At 37.0% G+C, this 9,681-nt stretch overlaps 1 pseudogene; it reads right to left on the reverse strand.

Moving 5' to 3' along the window:
- Nucleotides 1–718: 718 nt before the first annotated feature.
- LOC132229654 (large ribosomal subunit protein uL10-like) lies at nucleotides 719–1,641 on the reverse strand (annotated as a pseudogene).
- Between the last annotated feature and the right edge of the window lie 8,040 nt (nucleotides 1,642–9,681).

Raw genomic sequence — 9,681 nt, forward strand, 5'->3', positions numbered from 1 at the left:
AACTGAGGTACAGAACTTATAACTTGAAATGTGAGAGACTACAGTTTCTTAATTTTCCCTCCCTTTTACAGTTAAAGTTACTGTGACCAATTTTATTTTTTTAAAGTTGATCAGAAAAGGGAGCCATGGTGGCACCAAGGGAGGTATTTCCTTCCTGCTCCCTTCTCCTATGTAGCCATAGAGCTATTTGTTGGCCCAAGCCATTGCAGATAGAAAAGCTGTATGCCACAGTAATGCTGTTGCTATTTCACCACCCTGTCAAGACATGTCCTTTCAAACAGATAACTACATCCTAAGATTTTCCTGTATTTTGGAAATTCTGGAGCTATCACTGGGAGAGAGTAAAGACTTTTAAATTATAATAATTTACTACAAAAGGTAAATATACACATAATAAGTAGATTTGCTTTTGAAAACCAGTGTTATTCATTATAGTATGAAACAAAATTTTATTTAAAAGTAAATATTCAATTTTATAATATTTGAGACTTTCTGAAATAAACAAATAACACTATAGCAAATATGCTCAGAATTTTATCACTGACTCCTCCTTTTATGGAAAAAAAAAGACTCAAGGTGAAAAGAAGGAAGTAAGTATACTAGATCCCATTAACTTATATTGGATATTCCCTCAGCTCCATCCTGTGCTCTATAAAGACCACTTTTAAGTAGATATTGAGCAATGAACCTGTGGCAACTTGTAAACTTTTTTTAAAAATTAAAGAAGTAAGCCTTTATTTCCCTGTTTCACAAAGAAAGCTGGCTGAGCAGGTTGCTTTTCGGTTATTAGCCCAAGACCAAATCCCATATTCTGGTCCGACTCCCCTGGTTGTTCCTTTGCTTCAACCTTGGTTGGGTCTGCAGCAGCAGCAGGAGCAGCAGTGGAGGCAGGGGCCACGGGGGCTGGTGGATCAGCCAAGGAGGCCTTGACCTTTTCAGCAAGTGGGGAGGTGTAAACAGTCTCCACAAACAAGGCTGGGGCCCACGTATACCCACTGGAGATAGGAAGGGGAACTGATGCAACAGCTGGTTACCGACATGCAGACATACTCTGGCAACGTTTCAGACGTCCTCCAGGAAGTGGGAATGCCGTTTTCTCTGGAAAGCCAAGCACTTGTGGGTTGTAGATGCTGCCTTTGCCAAACACCTGCTGGATGATCAGCCCAAAGGAGAAGATGTCCAGCACGTTCAGCAGTGTGGTGTTGCTGGCTCCCACTCTGTCCCCAGTCTTAATCAGCTTACTCAGGATTTCAATGGTACACTTGGAAAGTTTAGTGGTGATGCCAGTGTTCTGGGCTGCACAGTAACTTTACACATGGCAGTGGTACAAGCTACCTTATTGGCCAGCAGTATAGTCCTGATCTTAGTGAGATCCTCCTTGGTGACCATAAGGCCCGAATTCCCGGTATGAGACAATGGTTTTTCCAGAGCTGGGTTGTTTTCCAGATGTCCTGGGATGGCCTGTGTATCATGGTGTTCTTGCTCACCAGCACCACAGCCTTCCTGCAGAGGGACATGCAGATCTGCTGCATTTGCTTGTAGCCCACAGTGTTGCTTGCACAATGAAGTATTTTGGATAATCATCCAGAAGTTGGATTATCTTAAGGAAGTAGTTGGACTTCCAGGTGCCCTGTCTTGCCTCGGCAGCACAGCGGTGCACCAGGGATTGCCACACAAGGTTAAAAAATGATGTCACTCTCACAAGGGCACTTGAAGAGAGGAAGTGCAAAACTGCTTTAGAATTAGATATAGGTAGCAGTCAGTTAAGTTAATTCCTTTATGAAGCCAGATCATTATATTGGTGATATTCTGTTAAACAGTGAGGTGACTGAGTGGGGCGGGGGATAAGGAGGTGGAAGAAAGTATAGAGGGGATCAAAGGTGATGGGAAAAATAAAATAAAATAAAGATAACACAACAACAGAATTCACAACTATTTTGTATCATAATTATGTTCTTTCATAGCAGAAATGTACATTATTTAAAATTTGTATTTAAAATTATCTCTTACATTGATTTAAAGGGTTTACTTAGAAAGTGCCCTTTGAGAACAGAAGTTGTAAAAAAAAATTATCTGCCAAAATAATTTTTTTAGAATGTAAACCCCTAAAAAATTCAATAAACTCTTGAGCTCTTCTAATTGAACCAGAAACAGTCTGTGAACTGTAGTCTTATCACACATATTTTGTGAATTTAAACACAGCTGATATTTTAACCAAAAGAAAGTGATATATATTTTTACTTTAAATAGGAACAGGCTTGTTCATGATGATTTGAGAGACTGTGAGAATCTTTCTCTCCCTTCTCCCTGCCCCCTACCCGCCCCCCCCCCCAAAAAAATAAAAGATTAAAAAATATTTTACGGTCCTATCCAGTGAGGCTCAGTTGGTTGGGTATCATCCCGTGCACGGAGGGGGGCTGGTTCCATGCCCTGTCCAGCATATGCCTGGGATGCGGGCTGGGTCCTTGGTGGGGAACATGCAGTAGGCAGCCAATAGATATTTCTCTCTCCCAGTGATGTTTCTCTTTCTCCCTCTCCCTTCTGCTCTCTCTAAAATTCAATTTTAAAAATCTAAAATTTTTTTATGATAACTGATGCATAATGAACATTGAAAGAAAATGCTTATTGATACATGCCATAATATTTTGTTGTAGAAGTTACCCAGAGGGAAGCCCCATCTATGACTTCTGGCTTCATATAATCATGATAATGATTATAATATCAATAACAGTCATAAGTTTCTTGAGTCCTTAAAATGTACTACATACTATAGTAAGTGCTTAATGTACATTTTTTAATGAATGCTCACGAAAACTCTATAAAGTAGACACTGCGAGCGTTTCTGCTCCAGTGAGAGGAAACCAGTGCCTGGAAGTGAAACGCTATCCCGACCACCCTGATAGAATGCATCTTTGCCAGGACTTGAACCCATCCAAGTGGCTATGCATCATCATCATGTGCTAAGCACCATTGTCCTACCAAAGATAACTTCGTATTTCCAGATGCGGAGCTTAGACAAATCTAAAGATATTTTTGTTAGATTAATGTTCTAATATTTATCTTTATCTTTAATAATGTTCTTTCCCACAGAAATTTTATGAGTAACTGTATTTGGCTGAATTGAAGATGACATTTATTTAGTTTCCTGGGTTTTGATACCAATGCCCTCTGGAGTCTCTGGCTGTTCTTCATGCACATTGCCTTTGTTTTTTTAGTAAGTAGTGAAAAAAAATCATAGTTATGTGGAATGCTGGTCCTAGCCCAGAGACATAAAATAATTAAACCACAACTTTGATTTTTACAGAGCTCTGTGCGAGTGAACTTGAGCTTATCTACTATTAGAGTTTGGGCATCTTCAAACTAACTTGATGGACTGAGAATTCTTGTATGGGGTCAGAAGGATGGGAAAGAAAGTTGGAGCCTTGAAACAAGCAAGCCCAAAACAAACACATGGGTAGTCTACTGGAGTGAGTGGAACTGAGCAACAGGGTTCAGATTTGAAGGGATTAATCGGACTACATGAAACACGAGGCTGTGCTTCACATCTATCAAAATCACCTGAGGAGATTGTTAAGCATATAGATGTTGGGGTTTTGTTGTGAATTGCTCTAATTAAGCAAACATAAAGTGAAACAGAAGATCTAAATCTTTGAAACATCTCACTAAGTGATTCTGACCCATGGCCAAGGTTACGGAGCACTGGCATAAAAGAAAAAACTGTCTCATGTAATGTGCAAATGCTCTGCTGTAATAATTTTCTTTGAAAGAGCTTGTCCCAGGAAGCATAGAAGTTTTCTTTTGACCTGAGTAGAGAAAGGGCACCTAGAAGGGGTCTGCAGCTACCGAGAGGCAGTTAATGCAAGCTTGGAGGTTGGGGCCCAGGACTTAGGTAGCAGTGAGGGCAGAAGACCAACAGTATTAATGACCCAGAAAAAGTGGTGAAGGCAGCAGTATTAAAATACTACCTACAGGAGGCCAGAGGCCTTTGTCATCTTGTATATTAATTATGCCAAGTATCTAGAATTATATCTTGCATATAGTAGATAATCAATTATTGTTAAGTAAGTAACACTAAGACCAAGGGTTTACCACAAAATATCAAATGGTAACCAAACAACCCTTACATATTCGGACATACATACCTCTCCAGATACCTAGATAATTGATGAAGATACCAGGAAAAGATTGGACTTTTTGTTTGTTAATCATGCAAGTGAAAGCTTAGAGCTTTGATTTATAACACAATGAATTTAAAATATAATACATTTGTATTCACAGATGTAGCAAGGGGACAGTTAGATTTCAAATGGAGCTTTTTGATATGTATTTCTTCCTTTATTTGCGATCTGGTCTAAACCACCTGGCAGATGGGAACTCTAGAAAATTGTAGCTAATGGCTAGAGCTGTCTTCACCTAGTTGGCTAATTCAGCTTAAACCTGAGGTTATTAAAATTCATATGTTTCTGAAATATGGTCTCAATTGACTGGTTCCTTGGAGAAATATATATTTGCCAGTGTAATCATAGAGGGCCAAATTCCTAGTAGACACTTAATATTATCTGCTACAACAGGGATGAAGCAGCTGTTCTGGCACCATTCGTCTTTAGGCCCTGAAACTAAAGAGAAATAAAATATAAGAAGTTGAAATTAAAGTTATATTTGTGTATATAAGAATTAAATATATTCTATTGCCTGAAGCAAATTATCAAGGACATTCTCACTTCTATGCTAAGAAATATCATATCATTTTATTTTAAAATAAGTAAGATCTGTTATTTATCCCATTAGTTTGTAAGTGAAATTTATTAATGGAAGTTTGTAAATTCTTGATTAGAAATTGAGCTTCCCACTTCTCTTAAATATGTGCATGAATCAGTCAGGCATATTAAAAAGTTTCTCTAATCACAAGGTTATACAGAACTTGTTATATTTTTAATTATTGCAAGGATATATACATCACAATAGTGTGCTTTTCACATTCAGCCCATGTAATTAGATGCAGCTGCTTTCACCAATACCTTTCTGTAATTAGCACCACACAGCGCACTGTCTAAAAGTCACACTTCCAGTCTATAAGGTGAATCTAGGACTGTATTTAAAATTGAAAATAAAACACAATATCTGAGTAAGATGGTATGTTCAGATATGTGATAGACAGCTTTTCCGAATAAAAATAAATCTTTTGCTCCACATTCAAAAGCAAATATCAAATTATAAAGTTCATTATTTCTGCTTTAAAAAATTTTGTGTATATTACATCACTATTCCTTCTTCCCATTTCTCAGATTTCCCCAGTGATATGAGATACTTTTACCTACTGAAGCACAGTCGTGCCAGACAGAAACTCCCTAGGGGCTCTTTGCATTTCTTCAACATAGCATTACAGAGGTACAGAAATTTACAGTGCCACCTAAGAAGGTTTAACCATCATATACCAGAAATTGAAACAGGTATGGGACTCAGTTATTCAAAGTACAAAATCATTGTCAAGCTCTTGAATACATCTAGAAGAAAATATTACATTTGATTCAAAATGAGTACAGTGATTACTTCAACAAAAATAACTAAGTCCAAAAAACAATGGTCTTTTTTTTATTTGGATGATACTCCTCATTTGGTTTAATATCTAGATGTCAACATTTAGATTTAAAATTCTTGGAGTCTAACATTGGCCTTTTAAAGCCAATATGTTAGGAATAATTAACAAGAACTGACATGAAAATAAATAATTCTAAATATAAAACTATACTTTCACCAAAATCAGTAGAAAAGGGTTACATTTTAAAAAATAAATCATGAGAGATTAATTGTCTTACTCTATGAAAAAATGTGAAATTAGATCTTTCCCTCACAATAGCCATAAAAGTACAAAAATAAATTCCAGATTGATTAAAGCTTTCAATGTAAAAAGAAAAATATTTAGAAAAAAATATTCAATATGTTTATGGAGATTTTAAAATGCTGCTAAAATATCATAACTCCAGCAACTCCATAACCTTCTCATGTGGTACGATTTAATTAACTCTGTTTAAATTTGGTGAAATCTTTTAACCACATTGTCATTTTTAAAATTCGATTTAAAGAGACCCATAAAGTCAGGGAAGATACAGTCTGCTTTTAAATGATCTTTTATGATCAAAGGAATGCATTGTCCGAAGGAAAACAAGGCAAAAAAGACACATCTCAAACTCATTCTCTTCTTATTTTCATGTTCAGAACTGATAGAAATGATTTCAAGTAGCTTTTGACCAGCAAGTCAAAAGGGTATTCGTTCAAGTTATTTTGAATGTATCTGTTTCATAATAATGTAAGCTGATAAAATGATATTATCTCAACAGTTAAACGGTGAAGGTGGAAATCATGGCTTAAAAATCTAGAAACAAAAGGTTCAAAGGCTATATGCTAAAAGCAAGGCCACTATGGGCATGGATTTCCACGTGGTGTGATTTGACAAGCACTGTACAGCTCCCCTGATCAACACTGATTCCCACTAGCGTGCTTGTCAGTTGAGGGGAAGTGTTATAAGTATGAAAAGTGGAGTTGTGGGAGAAGAGGTATAAAATTTAGAGACAAATGAGATAAGTAGGTGAAAGGTTAGTTTTAAGACAGGTGCTGAATCCATTCTTTATTTCACATTTTGTTTAAGGTTCACTAAGAAAAGAGGAAAAACTATTAAAATATAAAAAAGAAAATATTGCACAATATTTTTTTCTTCCAATTTTATTGTATACTAGAGGCCTGATGCACGAAGATTTGTGCAAGAATGGACCTTCCTTCCCCTGGCTGCTGGCACCGCCTTCGCTCTGGCCGGGAGCCGCCTTTCTGCCTTCCCATGTTGCCCAGAGGCCCGGGATGGCTGGGGTGGTGCAGAACGCCTGCATCGTCACCATAGTGATGACACAAGCATCTCGCCACGCCCCCGGCCACTCAGGGCCTGTGTATGCAAATTAACCAGCCAGCTTTGTTGGGTTAATTTGCATACTCACTCCTGATTGGCTGGTGGGTGTTGTGAAGGTACAGTCAATTTGCATCTTTCTCTTTTATTATTGTAGATTAGTTTCAGGGACACAGCTTAATGGTTAGGCAATCATATACCTCACATAGTGTTCCTCTTGATATTTCCAGTACCCAACTGGCATTGTCCATACACCAAAAGGTGGCAGGCTCAATTACTGGTCAGTGCATATACCAAGGTTGAGGATTTGATCCCTAGTTGAAGTGCATGCAGGAGGCAACTGATAGATGTCTCTCTTACACTGATGTTTCTCTCTCTCTCTCTCTCTCTCTCTCTCTCTCTCTCTCTCTCTCCCTCTCTCTCTCTCTCTCCAATTCAATTTAATAAAAAATAATTAACAGGGAAAATATTATAAAGTTTAAGGCAAAAAGAATAAGGTGCCTTCAAAGGAGAAACAACTGTTCCCTTTTTATCTGCAAACACACATCAAGAGAAAAACAGAATAGCCTGTGCACAATGTTAAGCTGAAAGGACAGCAGCATAAAAGCACTGTTTTTAGTTAAGTTATCATTTGGTAAATTCATTTAATGATAATTAGAAATTTAAGAACTTTATTATCCATGGCTGTCATTTGAGGACAAGAGTCAAGAAAAGCCTGTCATTCAAGGTTCTTATGCCAACAACAGAATATATTCTAAATGTGTAAGCAGAACAATAATTTAGTAAGGGGAGTTAGATGGTTCACAGAATTTCCAGGAAGCCCAGATTGTTAATATTGAGAACTATGTGCTATGTCTGGAATTACCCTAGAGAAAAAAAGGTAACAGGAGAAGTCCCATTCACCATCTTGCACATTGTGTATAAAAATGAATAGGAAGGCCTGCATGAAAACATAGTAGCTAGTGAGAAAGGTTACCTCTGAGGAGAAAAGAGAGTGAGAACAAAATGTGAAAGTCAGTGGCCATATTGTCTATAAAATTGGATATTGTTGGAATATTTTATAGTGAAACTATGTTTAAGTATTGAATTATAACAACATAGAATATGGTAGAGTTTTCTATTCATTATTTCAAAAAGACAAATAAAAATTAAAATTGATTAAATGTTAGATGCCTGTTTTGCCATTTTGGTGATTAATGGATATTACTTCAATTAAGGAATGGAAATTCTATGCAAGGCATTCACCTTGGCCTAATAAAGCAAGAAGCTGCCAGGTAGATTTGATCAGTGTGAATTCAAACATTGTGTGTATTCGAGGGATAAGAAATTAAATGTGATGTGGGTTTAACTTGGCTCTCTTATAGTCAGGCCAACTCTAATAAAGTACTGACATTGTCTTAATGGAAAATATATCCACTACTATGCCAAGGTCATCACAACTTAATTGCCTCAGATTTCAATCAGTGATTTATCAAATATGAATACCCTTTGGGGAGAAATGTATAAAAACCCAAGCTCTTATGTAAACTATATCTTGTGTTTGTGTAGCAAAATATATCAACAGCGGCCTTGTGTACCCACGAGGACAAGAGCTAAAATGCATTACTCATTTTGTAGGCCTGGTAGATATAATAATAAAAATTTAGTGAAAATATGAATGCATATTTTAGAATGAATTAGATGTTTTGTCAGTTTTTAGGTTTGCTAATCTTTCAGTTCAAATGTTCTTCAATGTGTACTGTGATTTTTTAGAAAGATTTTTAAAAGCCTATAAAGTTCTATAAAAGGACACTATCAGCTCTCCTTATTGGGGGACAGAGCAAATCACCCTAGAAAAGAGTTGCTTGTTCAGGGAAGTCACTGGAATGTTTCCTATGTACTTACATATATAAATATGGAACAAGCAGGAAGCCACTGTGTCTGGAGAATTGTGAAATAAAACATCTGTAGCCTTGATTCTCTCCCAAAGCTGCTTGGAATGAAGAACTGATCAGTAGAGAGGAGGTGGACATATTTGAATTGGGACAAATAAACCTTGTGAATGGAAAGATATTGAGATCATAGCCACTTTTTTAAGTTTAATATTATTAAAATGTCTCTGATGGACTGTCATTGACCTAACTGATGTTGACTGGAAGAAAATTTTTTAAAGAGACCCCCCAAAAAAACTCACAACAAGGAAGAGGGGATATGAATTAATAACCCAGGCTAATCCCCAGGGCTGGATGTTTTAAAAAGAATATCTAGTTTCAGAATATATATGTCTTCAGCTGGCAATCTTTTCTAGAATCAATTCCAGTGGTATGGAAGTGTAAACTTGGCATTTGCGAATGAATAGAATGAGCTATAACACTGAAATCAAATGCCAGGTTTGGTGTAGGGATTTAGGTCACCAAAGACAGAACCCTTGTTGTGAATAGGTATTTATTAGACTGTGTGAGAGTAATATCCAATAGCAACATCATATAATAAGACCAAAAGTAAAAGTATCAGTTTCTAGTAAGTTTGGGATGCCATAGAAAAATGCCATAGATGGAGTGAATTAAAAACAACAACACACATAGAATTTAATTTTCTCACAGTTCTGGTGGCTGGAAGTCTGAGATCAGGGTGTCGGCATGGTTGGGTTCAGTGAAAGCTCTCTTCCTGGCCTGTAGATAGCTGATTTCTTGCTGTGTCCACACATGGCAGAGAGAAAGGTGAAGAGAGAGAGAGAGAGAGAGAGAGAGAGAGAGAGAGAGAGAGAGAGAGAGAGATGGGAAGCTTTCTGGTGTCTCTACTTATTA

Source organism: Myotis daubentonii, chromosome 3, assembly GCF_963259705.1.
Source record: "Myotis daubentonii chromosome 3, mMyoDau2.1, whole genome shotgun sequence".
In the NCBI taxonomy this organism is placed as follows: domain Eukaryota; kingdom Metazoa; phylum Chordata; class Mammalia; order Chiroptera; family Vespertilionidae; genus Myotis; species Myotis daubentonii.